The sequence below is a fragment of the Heterodontus francisci genome, chromosome 8 (genome assembly GCF_036365525.1).
Source record: "Heterodontus francisci isolate sHetFra1 chromosome 8, sHetFra1.hap1, whole genome shotgun sequence".
Lineage (NCBI taxonomy): Eukaryota > Metazoa > Chordata > Chondrichthyes > Heterodontiformes > Heterodontidae > Heterodontus > Heterodontus francisci.
Genome location: NC_090378.1, coordinates 118,829,827 through 118,844,984, shown reverse-complemented (window position 1 = coordinate 118,844,984; position 15,158 = coordinate 118,829,827). Strand labels below are relative to the sequence as shown.

The 15,158-nt window shown below is 44.8% G+C and overlaps 1 pseudogene; it reads left to right on the top strand.

The window, feature by feature from the left end:
* Positions 1-4,461: 4,461 nt before the first annotated feature.
* LOC137373251 (ral guanine nucleotide dissociation stimulator-like 1) overlaps positions 4,462-15,158 on the top strand; it is a 75,972-nt pseudogene continuing 65,275 nt past the window's right edge.

Genomic DNA, 15,158 nt, shown 5'->3' with positions numbered 1-15,158 from the left:
TAATCGCTCTGCAACGGCAGGGGTGGACCGAAGTTTTGCTGTCGCGGGGGCACATTGGTCTCGGTGGTCCTGGTGCCTCAGATGCCGGCTGACACTCTCTATACTGGGTCCCATCATCGGATGCCCTTCTCTCCACATCCCAGTCTATCCCAACTTCCCCTGGTGCCGTAAAACAAGCCATGCCCCTGGTGCTGGATAATCCTGGGTCAGCTTACAAATTTTCTCATTACATGGCCCGTGATCAGCCTCTTCATGTATCCGACTCTGAGCTACCCTGTATGCCACCTTGATATCCTTCAAATGCCCCTCAGCCTTGTCAGCTCTCTCCAAGTTCTTGGCACTTTCCTCATGCTGAGCCTGACCCTCCCTTTTACACTCTGTGACCTGGCACTGTAGGTACGCTATCGTATTCTTGGACATTTCCTCCTGTGCCTTCCTCTCCTGCATTTCCTTACTTAGATCTTCCATTAGCCGATTCACTACAGCCTCTGTCACTCGCCCTGTTCTCTGATTCCCTTTTTCCTATACTAACTGTTTAACCCTTTCTGTGAGAACTTGAATTTGTTTCTGCATAAACGGGAGCCAAATTGCTTTTCCTTTTGATTTCTTGTACTTGCTGCCACCTGTCCACTCTGCTGCCCTCTCCTGGGGACTGCCAGAATGCATCATTTCCAGCACCCATGGGTCAGAAAGGTTTAATTTGCTCCACACATACTGAGATACCCTATCCTCCATTGAGGGTTTCTTGCCTATGACCCTGTCCATAATTTTAATTTTGTTCTTAACCTAAAGTCTTGCCATGGTCGCTAAGACATTCCGTTCCCGTACCCTCTTACGACAGTTCTTGGACTTTAGGAATTACAAGAACAAAATTGCACACGACACAGGGTTTGGCTTAACCATGAATTGTTGTTTTATTGAATCCAATAATATCCCTAATACAGACGCCTCTCTGGTTAGTTGAAACAGAAATAAAACAAAACTGTCCTTCGTACAAAGCATTCTGCAGTAACTTAAAATTGACACCTCAATTCCGAGCTGAAGCCCTCAGTGATTTGACCACTGTTCCCAGTTATCCAAAACAAAGTCACTACTACTTGGCTCAAACTTCCCAGTTACCCAAAACAAAGTCACTACGACTTGGCTCAAACTTACAAATTTCAGGCAAAAACACTACGCTTTTGTCCCAAAACCCTCAGACTAAGATCACTACAATCTGGCTGAAAACACTTACAATCACCTACATGGCCGGTCGGTCCCGGTGTTGATTGTAGGTCCTGAGTCAAGATGACCAACTTTGACCCTTCTTCCGACTGCAGCCCCCACAGTACAAACCGCTTGAAGACTTGACTGAAAAACTTACAATCACCCGCATGCTGGTTATTGCCAATGTTGATTGTAGGCCTGGATCTGAGATGACCAGTCCCCATCCTTCTTCACAAAACTGCAGTGCCAAACCCTTCGAGGAGGGGATTCCAATCCTACAGTTGTCACCTGCTGGCATGCGTCATTAACACAGTAAAAAGTAGAAACACATTTAATGAGAAGTTAACAAAACATGTACGTTGCGCCCGTGATAATCCATATGTGTAAATGTGCCTTTGTTTAGGCGCTTGCAGGTGCCCATTCGCCGTGCAACCTCTGCACTAGCAGCTTGACTGGAAGCAGGCTGCTGTTCAGGACGTCCTTTGGCTTTAGATGACTAGGACGGTCATCCTCTGGGCTCACCAGGCTTGGAGGGCCCCGGCTGGCTGAGGGCGTCCTGAACCAGTGCAGGGCTCTCCTCTGACATCGTAGCTGCTGGAGCTGGACTCACCGGCAGAGGGGCTGAGGAGTCAGTGTCCACATTGGAATCGCCCTGAGGGGAGAGCCCACATATGGATGAATGGCTCTCCTCGTCCCTCTCAAGGCGTGTAGGAACCTCGCTATTCTCCTGACAAAGACCAGGTGCAGAGACAGTGTCCAGGCCACTGGTCCCTCTCTCACCTAGCCACTGCTGCATCCAGCTTATGGCCAAGTCCCTGGTTTTCAGGTCAGCGTTCGTCTATGTGATGTGACTCTCCATGAGGGTCGCCATCCTCTCCATGGAGGAAGCCATGTGTTCATTTGCTCGTCCGTGGCAGCTGTCATGGCCTGGATGGATCATGGCTGCGTATGGCATGTGGCATCTCTGGCAGATGTTGTCTTACCTCTCCCTGCAACTCCAGAGTCCTCTGTGCTGTCGACACCAGAGGGTCATCATCAACCTGGGGCTCAGCATAGGCCTGGCCACCTAAAGTCCTCCGACTGTCAGAGGCCTCAGCTGTCTCAGCTTCAGCCAACAGCTCGGGTGCATGTGTGGAGTTCTCACTAGCTTGTGACCCAGACTCTAGAGCTGAATACATTCCCACTGAGGTGAGTGTCTCTGCATTGGTGGAAGGTGCTGGCACTCTCCGGGACCTCCGATGCCACCTCAGAGCATCGCCCTGCCAGATACAATTGAAGAGCATAGTTTTAGGTTCACTGGTGTACATATCATTAACATGATGGCATTGTGTCCAATAATGACATATTTCTGATAATAACTGCGTTTGTCAAAGAGATGAATGTTCACCCTGGAAGCCAAGCTCCACCTCTGACATTGGACATCCTGCACGTAGTTTGAGGATCTCTTCTTCAGGCTGGGTCAGTGGTCAGATGTCCGGCACAGCTCCTCCAGTCATGGAGGACTCCCTCACATTGTGTGCACTCTTTGCCTGGAAGAGCAAGGATGTAGATGTTAACCATTGATTTACACTATATGACGCATTGCACAACAGGGCCGCTGCAATAAAAGGCGAATGACAGTCAGTGTGTCAGACAGACTCAGCCTGTCATGTAGGACCAAGCTCTGGGGCGCAAATGAGGGATTGACTCTTTCACATATGCATACACCCATGTGGCATCAATCCTCCCCGCCCGGCCTCTCTGTGTTTGACACGACAATGGCACTCACCTGCCACTCCAAACACGGGTAAGATGGGGCCCAAAGAAAAAAGTGCCACTTACCTTTGCCGAGCGAATGAGATCGTTCATCCTCTTGCGACACTGGATCCAGTCTCGGTGGGTGATCCAATGGCAGTTTACCTTCTCTGCAATCTCCATCCAGGCTTGCTTGGTCAGGCGGGAGGGCCTCTTCTTGCCATCGCTGGGGAAAAGAACGACACGCCTCATTCACACAGCCTGGAGGAGGCTGAGCAGGGAGGCATCGCTGAACTGTGGGGCCACCCTGAATCATACCACTGACATCTTTCAAAGTTGCAGGGGTGTTGTTGTCAAGATGTTTCTCTGGATTCAGCAGTGTGCAGACAAAATGGTTAGAGTTCACCTTTGTAAATAATGCAGGGCTGGCTGCCATTTAAACCTGGCGCCAGCACCTGATTAGTCGTCAACTGACGCCATTTACGCCATCGTTCAGCCCACCCCCTGTGTCATTGGGACGGGTCGATGCTGCGGCCATGCTAATGAGCTGCCACGCTTGGAATTGCCGATTCCGGCAGGAGGGTTTTAAAATACAGCCCCTTATCCTTCAAGTGATGCATGTAGACCTATAGTAATACTTACGGATACAGGAGCCACCCAAACTCTTTTGTTGGGTAAAGGCATAATATTTCCAACAGGGAGCACACCGAATGCCAAGGTTTTAATGAATGGTATCGGCAGAGAGCATGTACCTGTACCTTTGTATCTGGTGTACCTGGACTGTGACCAAATGTCTGGAACAGTAATCGTAGGAGTTGTCCATAGTAGTAACTTCTCGAATAGTCACGGAAAGACCAAGTGACGTCAAAGAGACAGAACAGTTGCAGGAAAAGGTTCCAGGAATTTTTCCTTCATGTGTAGTGATCTGAGCAATAGCGAAACAAGTTCCAGTGACGGAGGTCAATTAGCACCACAGATAACCCAATATCTGAAACTTTCTTTGAGAATTTAGATAATCCACAGGAAATGCTCCGTAAGTCTTCTCTGAACAAGGCTCAGCAAGCCGATCTCGAGTTAAGTAAAGTGGTACAAATGGCTCCAGATGAAGCTGAAGCAAAGGGAGTTCCAAAAGGCTACTATACTAAAAATGGTCATGATCTTTAGTGTGGCTTTTTCTTTGTCACACTGGAGAGGGAGTGATTGGAAAGGAATCAAAAATTATTAATTGAAGCAAAAAATGTTGTAATCCAAAACATTTTAAGGATTTTCCCGAAGTTTCTGTGCCTGACTTAAATCCTGTGAGTTCATTAGCATCATATCAATGATGTTTTAGGTTCAAGAAAATGTGCAGAGCAAAAGGGGCTGTGTGTGAACATAAAATTGTTTTTTATTTGTTTTGAGGCGCTTCACATTTAATTACTGTATGTTTGGCTGGAATGTTTACATTCTCCTCGTCTGTTGTCATGCTCACACAAGGGGTAATTATGAACTATAAAGTAAACTGAAGAATTAAATTCCAAAATGGACACACTTTTGCTACAAGACAAAATGGAGTAAGAGGCCAGGTGACCTCTCCTGTACTGAGAATATACTTGGTGACTTCTGGAGACTGAACTCATCGTCACACCTGGACCAGCTTGGAGAAAGCTTGAAATGCAATCAGTCCATTCGATGTTCATGGTACCTATCTTCAAGGATTGGGTTGACCATGACTTCACAGAGACTCCAAACTCCAAGCCAAGATAATAGGTGTGAAATACCACCACTGTATCAAGATGGGCAACATTCAACACCATTGTCTAACAATTGCCACACGTTGAGAGACATTGTATGAACATATCAGGGGAGAGTAGTTTTGGCCACTTGAAAGAAACCAAGCCTCATAAGGTTCTTTATTATAAAAGGGACTTTTATGTGCAGTAAGCCAGAGAGCAGGAGACAGAAAGCCAGCAGCCAGGAGGCTGAGAGATATCAATTCTAGCCAAGAAGAGAACCCTGCCAAATTACGATCTTTAAAACAGAGGCAGAGGCTGAAAAGTGACCCTGAAAATTTCCCATCCAAGAAATTGTAACAGGATTTTATTTAGAGATACAGCATTGAAACAGGCCCTTCGGCCCACCAAGTCTGTGCTGACCAACAAGCACCCATTTATACGAATCCTACATTAACACCATATTCCCTTCCACATCCCCACCATTCTCCTACCACCTACCTATACTAGGGGCAATTTACAATGGCCAATTTACCTATCAACCTGCAAGTCTTTGGCTGTGGGAGGAAACTGGAGCACCCGGCAGAAACAAACGCGATCACAGGGAGAACTTGCAAACTCCGCACAAGCAGTACCCAAAACTGAAACCGGGTTGCTGGAGCTGTGAGGCTGCGGTGCTAACCACTGTGCCACTGTGCACCAATGAATTTTGACTGTATCTTAACCAAAGGAGTCGGCAGTAAAGAATTCAACAATGTGAATCTTTCCATGTTCCGACTTCAGTAACCAGGAAAAGGAAAAACTGGCCTGCACGTTTCAACATTTCCTCCCAGGAAAACCATCAAGGGTTCACAGTGAAATCTATTTAACCTATCGGACTTATCGGGGGAGACGGTGGCGTAGTGGTATTGTCACTGGAGGAGTAACCCAGAAACCCAGGGTATTGCTCTGGGGACATGGGTTCAAATCGCACCACAACAGAAGATGGAATTTGAATTCAATTAATAAATCAGGAATTAAAAGCTAGTCTAATGATGGCTATGAAACCATTGTCGATAGTTGTAAAAACCCAGCTGGTTTGCTAATGTCTTTCAGGGAAGGAAATCTGCTGTCCTTACCTGGTCTGGCCTACATGTGACTCCAGACCCACAGCAATGTGGTTGACTCTTATATGCCCTCTGAAATGGCCTAGAAAGCCACTCAGTTGTATCTAACCGCTACGAAGTCAATAAAAAGGAATGAAACCGGACGGACCACCCGGCATCAACCTCGGAACTGGAACCGACAATGGCAAACCCAGCCCTGTCAACCCTGCAAAGTCCTCCTTACTAACATCTGCGGGTTGTGCCAAAGTTGGGAGAGCTGTCCCACAGACTAGTCAAACAACGGCCTGACATAGTCATAGTCATGGAATCATACCTTACATACAAGGTCCCAGGCACTGCCATCACCATCCCCTCGTATGTCCTGTCCCACCGGCAGGACAGACCCAGCAGAGGTGGTGGCACAATGGTATACAGTAGGAAGGGAGCTGCCCTGGGAGCCCTCAACATCGACTCTGGATCCCATGAAGTCTCATGGCATCAGATCAAACATGGACAAGCAAATCTCCTGCTGATTACCACTTACCGCCCTCCCTCAACTGATGACTCAGTACTCCTCCATGTTGAACAATACTTGGAGGAAGCACTGAGGGTGGCAAGAGCACAACATGTATTCTGGGTGGGGGACTTCAATGTCCATCACTAAAAGTGGCTCGGTAGCACTACTACTGACCGAGCTGGCCGAGTCCTAAAGGACATATCTGCTTGACTGGGTTGCGGCAGGTGGTGAGGGAATCAAAAAGAGGGGAAAACATACTTGACCTTGTCCTCACCAATCTGCCTGCTGCAGATACATCTGTCCATGACAGTATTGGTAGGAGTGACCACCGCACAGTGCTTGTGGAGACGAAGTCCCACCTTCACATTGAGGATACCGTCCATCGTGTTGTGTGGCACTACCACCGTGCTAAATGGGATAGATTTCGAATAGATCTAGCAATGAAAACTGGGCATCCATGAGGCGCTGTGGGCCATCAGCAACAGCAGAATTGTACTCAACCACAATCTGTGACCTCATGGCCTGGCATATCCCCCACTCTACCATTACCATCAAGCCAGGAGACCAACCCTGGTTCAATGAAGAGTGCAGGAGGGCATGCCAGGAGCAGCACCAGGCACACCTCAAAATGAGGGGTCAACCTGGTGAAGCTGCAACACAGGATTATCAGCATGCCAACCTGCATAAGCAGCATGCGATAGACAGAGCTAAGCGATCCCATAACCAATGGATCAGATCTAAGCTCTGCAGTCCTGCCACATCCAGTCATGGATGGTGGTGGACAATTAAACAACTAACTGGAGGACGTGGCTCCACAAATATCCCCATCCTCAACGATGGGGGAGCCCAGCAAATCAGTGCGAAAGATAAGGCTGAAGCATTTGCAACAATCTTCAGCCAGAAGTGCCGATTTGATGATCCATTTCGGCCTCCTCCTAAAGTTCCCAGCATCACAGATGCCAGACTTCAGCCAATTCGATTCACTCCATGTGATATCAAGCAATGACTGAAGGCACTGGGTACTGCAAAAGCTATAGGCCCTGATGATAGTCCGGCAATAGTACTGAAGACCTGTGCTCCAGAATTTGCCACGTGCCTAAGCAAGCTGTTCCAGTACAGCTACAACACTGGCATCTACCCTGCAATGTGAAAAATTGCCCAGGTATTTCCTGTACACAAAAAGCAAGACAAGTCCAACCTGGCCAATCACTGCCCCATCAGCGTCCTCTCATTCATCAGTAAAGTGATGGAAGGTGTCATCAACAGCGCCATCAAGCGGCACTTGCTTAGCAATAACCTGCTCAGTGACGCTCAGTTTGGGTTCCGCCAGGGCCACTCAGTTCCAGACCTCATTACAGCCTTGGTTCAAACATGGACAAAAGAGCTGAACTCAAGAGGTGAGGTGCGAGTGACTGCCCTTGACTTCAAGGCAGCATTTGACCGAGTATGGCATCAAGGAGCTCTGGCAAAATTGAGGTCAATGGGAATCGAGGGAAAACCCTCCGCTGGATGGAGTCATACCTAGTGCAAAGGAAGATGGTTGTGTTGTTGGAGGTCAATCATCTGAGCTCCAGGACATCACCGCAGGAGTTCCTCAGGGTAGTGTCCTAGGCCCAACCATCTTCAGATGCTTCATCAATGACCTTTCTTCAATCATAAGGTCAGAAGTGGGGATGTTCACTGATGATTTCACAATGTTCAGCACCATTCGTGACTCCTCAGATACTGAAGCAGTCCATGTAGAAATGCAGCAAGACCTGGACACTATCGAGGCTTAGGATGATAAGTGGCAAGTAACATTCGCGCCACACAAGTACCAGGCAATGACCATCTCCAACAAGAGAGAATCTAACCATCTCCCCTTACATTCAATGCCATTACCATCGCTGAATCTCCCACTATCAACATCCTAGGGGCTAACATTGACCAGAAACTGAACTGGAGTAGCCATATAAATACCGTGGCTACAAGAGCAGGTCAGAGGCTAGGAATCCTGAGGTAAGTAACTCACCTCCTGACTCCCCAAAGCATGTCCACCATCTACAAGGCACAAGTCAGTAGTGTGATGGAATACTCTGCACCTGCCTGGATGGGTGCAGCTCCAAAAACACTCAAGAAGCTCGACACCATGCAAGATAAAGCAGCCCACTTGATTGGCACCCCATCTACAAACATTCACTCCCTCCACCACCCACGCACAGTGGCAGCAGTGTGTACCATCTACAAGATGCACTGCAGCAATGCACCAAGGCTCCTCAGACAGCACCTTCCAAACCTGCGATCTCTACCAACTAGAAGGACAAGGGCAGCAAATGCATGGGAACACCACCACCTGCAAGTTACCTTCCAAGTCACACACCGTCCTGACTTGGAACTATATCGCCGTTCCTTCACTGTCGCTGGGTCAAAATCCTGGAACTCCCTTCCTAACAGCACTGTGGGTATACCTACCCCAAATGGACTGCAGCGGTTCAAGAAGGCAGCTCACCACCGCCTTCTCAAGGGCAATTAGTGATGGACAATAAATGCTGGCCTGGCCAGCGATGCCCACATCCCATGAATGAATTTTTAAAAATGCATGCTATCCTTTAATCTCTATCTTTTCTTGTGTGTGTGCGTGTATGAATGGGTGAAGTTGCGAATTTTTGGATATTGTTTCAGAAATATTTATGTCTTTTAATCCTGCGGCAAAAACCTGTCATTTGACTGTTAATTTGACCAATAAGATGCTCAGGGTTGAAAATACTTTTGAAAACACTTTGTGTGCAGTCAATTGGGAGGTGAAAAGTGGAAATCATCCCTATCATCTTTCACCTGTCCATACCACCGTAGATGTTTTTCTTTCTTCATAGACTACTGGGTTGTGCAGTGTAGATAGCTCAATTGAGTTGGTCTGATTTTAATTTTTCATGCAAATCTACACAAGCAGCTAATGATGCCTGAAAACCCGCCGCTCTCCAGCACTCCTTCCCTTTGTTCTAATGCTGACAGAACTGTCTTTTTCCAGCTCACAATTTACTGGGGTCTAATCTTGCTTCTGAAATTATATGTCGATAAACAGAGTATGCGAAGGAGATGGGCTATTGTGTGGCCAGAACAGCGGTTAGAATTTTTTGCAGAGGACGTGGAAATGGACATTGGAAACAAAGGTTTAAGTTTGGGAATACAAACAGGAAAATCGTTGCTTTACATACAGTGGGAGGATTTGCAGCTGAACTCTGTGCCAGAAATGGACTTGTTCCACTAAGTTACTGTGTTGCTTGGCTTTGGTGTATGTAACAGGATTGCTAAAACTTCAGATCAGAGTGCTTCAACATCATGAAGAGGAAGATAACAAGTGGTTACCTTGGAAGCATAAATGGTAAAAGTTGGTTATGCTTCTCTTTGTGTTCCATTTAAGCATTGGGTCTAAGGGAACCAGTACCAAAGCACCTTCTGGCTAGCATTCCTTGTCACTTAATAAGTTGGCCTTAGTGTAGTGCCATGGCTGAAAAATATTACATTGTCCTTTCTGCTGACTATAAATTTTAAATGAAATTGATATTCCACAAGTTTTTTTTTCATGCTTGAGCTACAACAAAAATCCTTCATGATCTCATGGGATCCTTAGTAAAGTCTGAGATTAAATTTTTAATTGATTCCTATTGTGCCAACATCAATTCGGCTTAATTTGCTTCTAGCCAAAGGGGAAACTGAAGCAAAAGATTTTCAACATGTGTCCTCGAAATGATGCTGTTTCTGTAATATCCATTTGGTACCAAAATTAAATCAAGATTGAGCCCTCGGGGTTTCCCAACATGTTGTCAGGAAGATGCTGGGTCATGAGTTGGGAGAGGATAGGACACTTTTCTCTCATTGGCATCTTGTACATTCATTCATGTATGTCATGCATACTGTGTCGTAGGTAACTAACTCCATATCATCTATCTCAGTTAGTTTAAACACTGATATGCGGATTTATATTGATTCTAAAACTAGAAACTTTTTCAACCTGTTTCACTGTGTGAAGGGATTCTGTGTTCTGGGTGTCAGGAATAACATGCAATGGGGAATGGCAAGTGTGTTGAATGTTTCTTTGCTCAAACTTTGAAATGGGAGCAGTTTGCATTTCTTGTCAATTTAATTAATGTCGCAAAGACTCCCTAAAGTGCTTGAAGTCCCCATGAGCTTTGCTGCGGAATACTTTCCTGCCATTTTGAGAGCAGTACATGGAGTAGACCCAGTTTCTTCAATTCTCCCTCCAGGGGTCTCTAATTAGACACAGCACTGTATTTGAATTCTAGCTGCAAAGTTTCAGCAGCTTCTCCAGAGGGATTTACTCTGTTTTGGGTTTGGTTCTTCTACATCGCAATTCAATCCAAGACAGGGTAAGAGAGGTAAAGGAAGGAGTGGTTTAAAATGTTACCTTGAAGGAAGTGCAGATACAACAAGCACCCAACAAGAGTGCAAGATGGTTGGGGGTGAATACAGTTTTATCTCCCTTCTTCCTTTCCTCCTCTGCAATAACTAATTTACATATATATAAATGCCAATATCAGGATTACGCTGGGACCGAGATAGTTATGATATAGAGATTACATGACAATTGTCCATTCGATAACATCTGGAATACATTTACCCAAATTTGGTAAATAGGGTGTCGAGGACTAAAGCAAGGGAAAGTTGCAGCAAGATGTAACATCAAATGTTAGCAATAAAATTGAAGCTTCGCCATCTTCGGTAAATGCTGTAAATGTACTTGCATTCATCTTGTTGATGCTATTTACCAATAATTAATTATGGTCATGTTTACATGTGTGTTTTCATATTTAATCTAAAGCAAACTTCAGATACATCCTGTAAGCACTACTGCCCGGACGAGTGATCCCACAGACGCTTGCGTGAAATGTGCCTGTACAAATTATTTGTGGAAACATTTTTGAGCATTTACAGGGACTGGAGATGCTTATTCATAATCAAAGAAAGGCCTTTTTGTTGCCTTTGGATTCAATTTAGATTATTTTGACCTGGAGCTGTTCTTTCTGGTGTTTCAATTTTTTCCACCAAAGTAGTTTCACATCTGATATCTAATTGCAGTTGGAAATGATCTGCTGGGATTCTGGCCCAGCTGTTTACAGTCGGTCATTGCAAATCAGTGCTGATTTTAAGCTCAAATAACCTAACAGTGTAAAAGAAAAAAAACTCAATCAACACAGGACCACAGCCAAGATCTTTGGAATTTGATAAAGTTGCTGGTTATGTGGGCAGTACAAGGTTTGAAAAATAATATCGTTGAGGCAATCTAATTTTATTTATTGATGGTTTACTTGCCTTACAGTATACCTAATGCTTTTGAACATGGTAGTTAATGTGCAACAAATTCTCTACATGGAAATCCAAGTTACAGCTGTGATACAGAAGGGTACTGGGATGAAGGAATATTGAGTTTTCTGATAGTGGATGATCACGACTACATAGGCTTGAGGTTGAATGTTGAACTGGAAAGGCTGTGTTGTGCAGGTCATTTCAGGTTTGTTGGGAACCTTATTTTGCCCACAATACCTACTTCTTTCTCTCTTAACGCCATTGCCATTGAGCTGCTGTTCTCCGAACACCTTCCTCAGACCCGTCAGAGCTGGCGTTGCAGATCATTCTCTCATCCAGCATTATCCTTGTCATCATCATGGAACTCCCCAAACAAGTGTCCCTTTGAACCCTCTGTTCTAGTTAACAATTGCCCTATCTCTCACCTTTCATTTCTACCAGAGACTTGAATGTGTTGTTGTCTCCGAACCCTGCCTAACACTCCAGCTTCTTGTTGAATCCCGCCAATCGGATTACTGCTCCACTCACTGAAATAGCCCAAACCAAAGCCATGAACAACATTCTCTGTGCTGTGGCAGCGCATTCTCCCTCCTAGTCCTCCTTGACCTGCTCCCTGACACTCCTGCAACCTTTGACAAAGTTGACCGTACCATCCTTCTCTATCACCTTTCCTCTGTTCTCCGTATTAGTGCAACTATTTATTCACCACTCTCTCCACTTCTCCACTCCCATTATTATGTCCAACTACTTGCCTGACATTCAGTCTTGCACGAGCCATAATTCCTCCAGCCAGTCATTGACCCCTGTCACTCCATCATCACCCATTCTGTGAACCTCTCAGGTTAGTGTCCTGGCTGTAACCATTGTTGACAACTTTAGAGTCCAGTTCAATTCCATATCCTCTCCATGACAAAGACTGCCTCCACCCCTATCTCAGTCTAACTGCGCTAAAACCCTCATTCATATTTGTTCCCTCCAGACTTAACCAGACAAAATCTTCCGGGCCTGTTTCCTCCAGAAACTTCAGGTTTATCAAACTCTGCTGCATTTATATCCTGATTTTTTCCCAAATATATCAGTGTACAAAACTAATGGTCATTAACCAATTAGCATAAGAATGTGTTTGTTGATAACGCAACCACTGGATGGTGTACTACTCATGCCTGACAAATGTACAGTATCATTGACTGAAATGCCGCTGTCAGTGATGTCAGCTGCCTGTAATAAAGATGGTGCTGCTCAGTCTCACACAGAAAAGTGCATGCACTCCGCAATGGCTTCTCTTCCCCGCTCCCTCCTGCCCAACCGTTCACACTTCCCTCCCACCCAACCACTCGGACAGTCGGTTAGTGGTGATGTCAGATTAATGTTGGCAAGTGTTCTGACACTCGGATGACGTCTGCGATCACTCTGCATTGTCAGGAGACAGTTTGTTAGTGTAAGCTAAGAACTAAAGAGAAACAGGAATAGGTCTTTCAGTCTCTTTGAATTATTCCTCCATACAATTCCATCATGGTTGATCTGTGTCTAATCTCCATTACCTTCCTTGATTCCGTAACACTTGCCTAGGACTGATTTAAACCCAGGATTCTGAGCTGTCACTAAGCCTTTGGCTGGGGTAACACCATAATTTGCTATAAAAAAATAGAATATACAGAGAAACTGATTTTTTTTGTTACAAAAGACTGGAATAGTCAACCTCTAAATTTTCTCCAGATCCAGAAAATCTGAAAGAGGTTGTCATGGACTGAGAGAGATAGGAAGTTTACAAAGTCCGACAGCACAAATATGCAAGTAGTGTAAGTTTTTTGTGTGTTTGTGTGGGGTGGGGGTACAGACTGTGTTATTCTTAATCAAAATAGAGTTTATTCAGCACAGTCAGAATTTACAATGCAATATTTAATAATGGCAGTAGTTATATAGCAGAGTGCAGAGTTTCCTCAGTCTTGCTTCCCGAGCCGCTGTGGCGCAGTCTCCTTTCTTCAAGTGTGCTGCTGATTGTAGTCTGTTTTTTCCTTCGAATCAGTTTGTTTCCATGGTTCTCAACCGCCTTCTTTTATCCTTCTCTGTGGTTTCCTCAAAGTCATATTAGTCCACAATCCAACATAGCTTGTATGATTAGTTCAGAGTTGATGTCATTGTCCATACCGTGTCTCTTTCTCTGCCAGCATGTACACACTAACAAATGGTTAACAAGTTCTTACAAAAGTTTAAAAGATCAGATTTTTACCAGTAGGGGCACAATTGTGGTTGTCATTAGGCATCCTGCCTTATCTCAAAAGCCACTTCTGCTATAACTGTCAAAGCCATTTCTGCAATCGTACTACAGCAGATACTCTCTTTAATAATCTTTGCAATATAGCATACAAATATACATTTCATAGCTTAGCAAACATAATTTCAGATATAAGGTATACAACTTAATCATAATGTAAGGCATTGACACACCTAGTACAAACACCCATTTAGCCCCTCACGCATGCTCAGCCATTCAATGAGATGATGGCTGATCTGTGACTTAACTCCATATACCTGTCTTTACCCAATATACCTTCACATATCCCTTAATACCTTCAATTAACAAACATCTATCAATCTTAGATTTAAAATTAACAATTAATCTAGCATCAGTTGCTGTTTGCAGAAGAGAGTTCCGAACTTCTACCATCTTTTTTGTGCAGAAGTGTTTTACTTCTGGAAGGTCTGACCTAATTTTTAGACTATGCCTCTAGTCTTAGGCTCCTTAAGAATGGAGAAGTTGGGACTGTTTTCTTTGGAGAAGAGAAAGTTGAGAGGAGATTTGATAGAGGTATTCAAGATCATGAGGGGTCTGGACAGGGTAGATAGGAAAAACTGTTCCCTTTGGTGGAAGGATCAAGAGCAAGAGGGCACAGATTTAAGGTCATTGGCAAAAGAAGCAAAAGTGACATGAGGAAAAACCTTTTCGCGCAGCAAGTGGTTCGGATCTGGAATGCACTGCCTGAGAGTGTGGTGGAGGCAGGTTCAATTGAGGCATTCAAGAGGGAATTGGATTGTTACCGGAAAAGAAAGAATGTGCAGGGGTATGGGGAGAAGGCCGGAGAGTGGTACTAGATAAATTGCTCTTTCGCAGAGCCAGCACAGACGGCAGGCCGAATGGCCTCCTTCTGTGCTGTCACAATTTTGTGATTCTGTGAACTAGCATTACTGTAAGATTTTCTTCAAAGCATCCATATTAAAATATAGCAACCCATAAATTCTGCAGCAGACTACAACTTGCACAATTTAATTGAAGCTAAACAGTAAAAACAGATTAACATAGCAGTTTATTCACCCCTTAATTCCCACAGTAGTTTCCACTGCCAAATTCTCAGTAGCTTTATTTGTATTCAGGTATCTGCACGGAGTAGAATCAATTGCCCAGGTAAGTGGGAAAACTGCTAGAATGATGCTTGATGGCAAAGGTTTATTCCTTATTTCCCCATAGCTAGTGAAGCTGCCTTGAAATATGAACAGTAGTTTCATGAAATAATGGATCTGAACATAAACAATATTTAATGTAATGTAGCAAGGGCATCGAATGGATTTTGTAAATAAATACTTGCAGCAATCACACTGTTA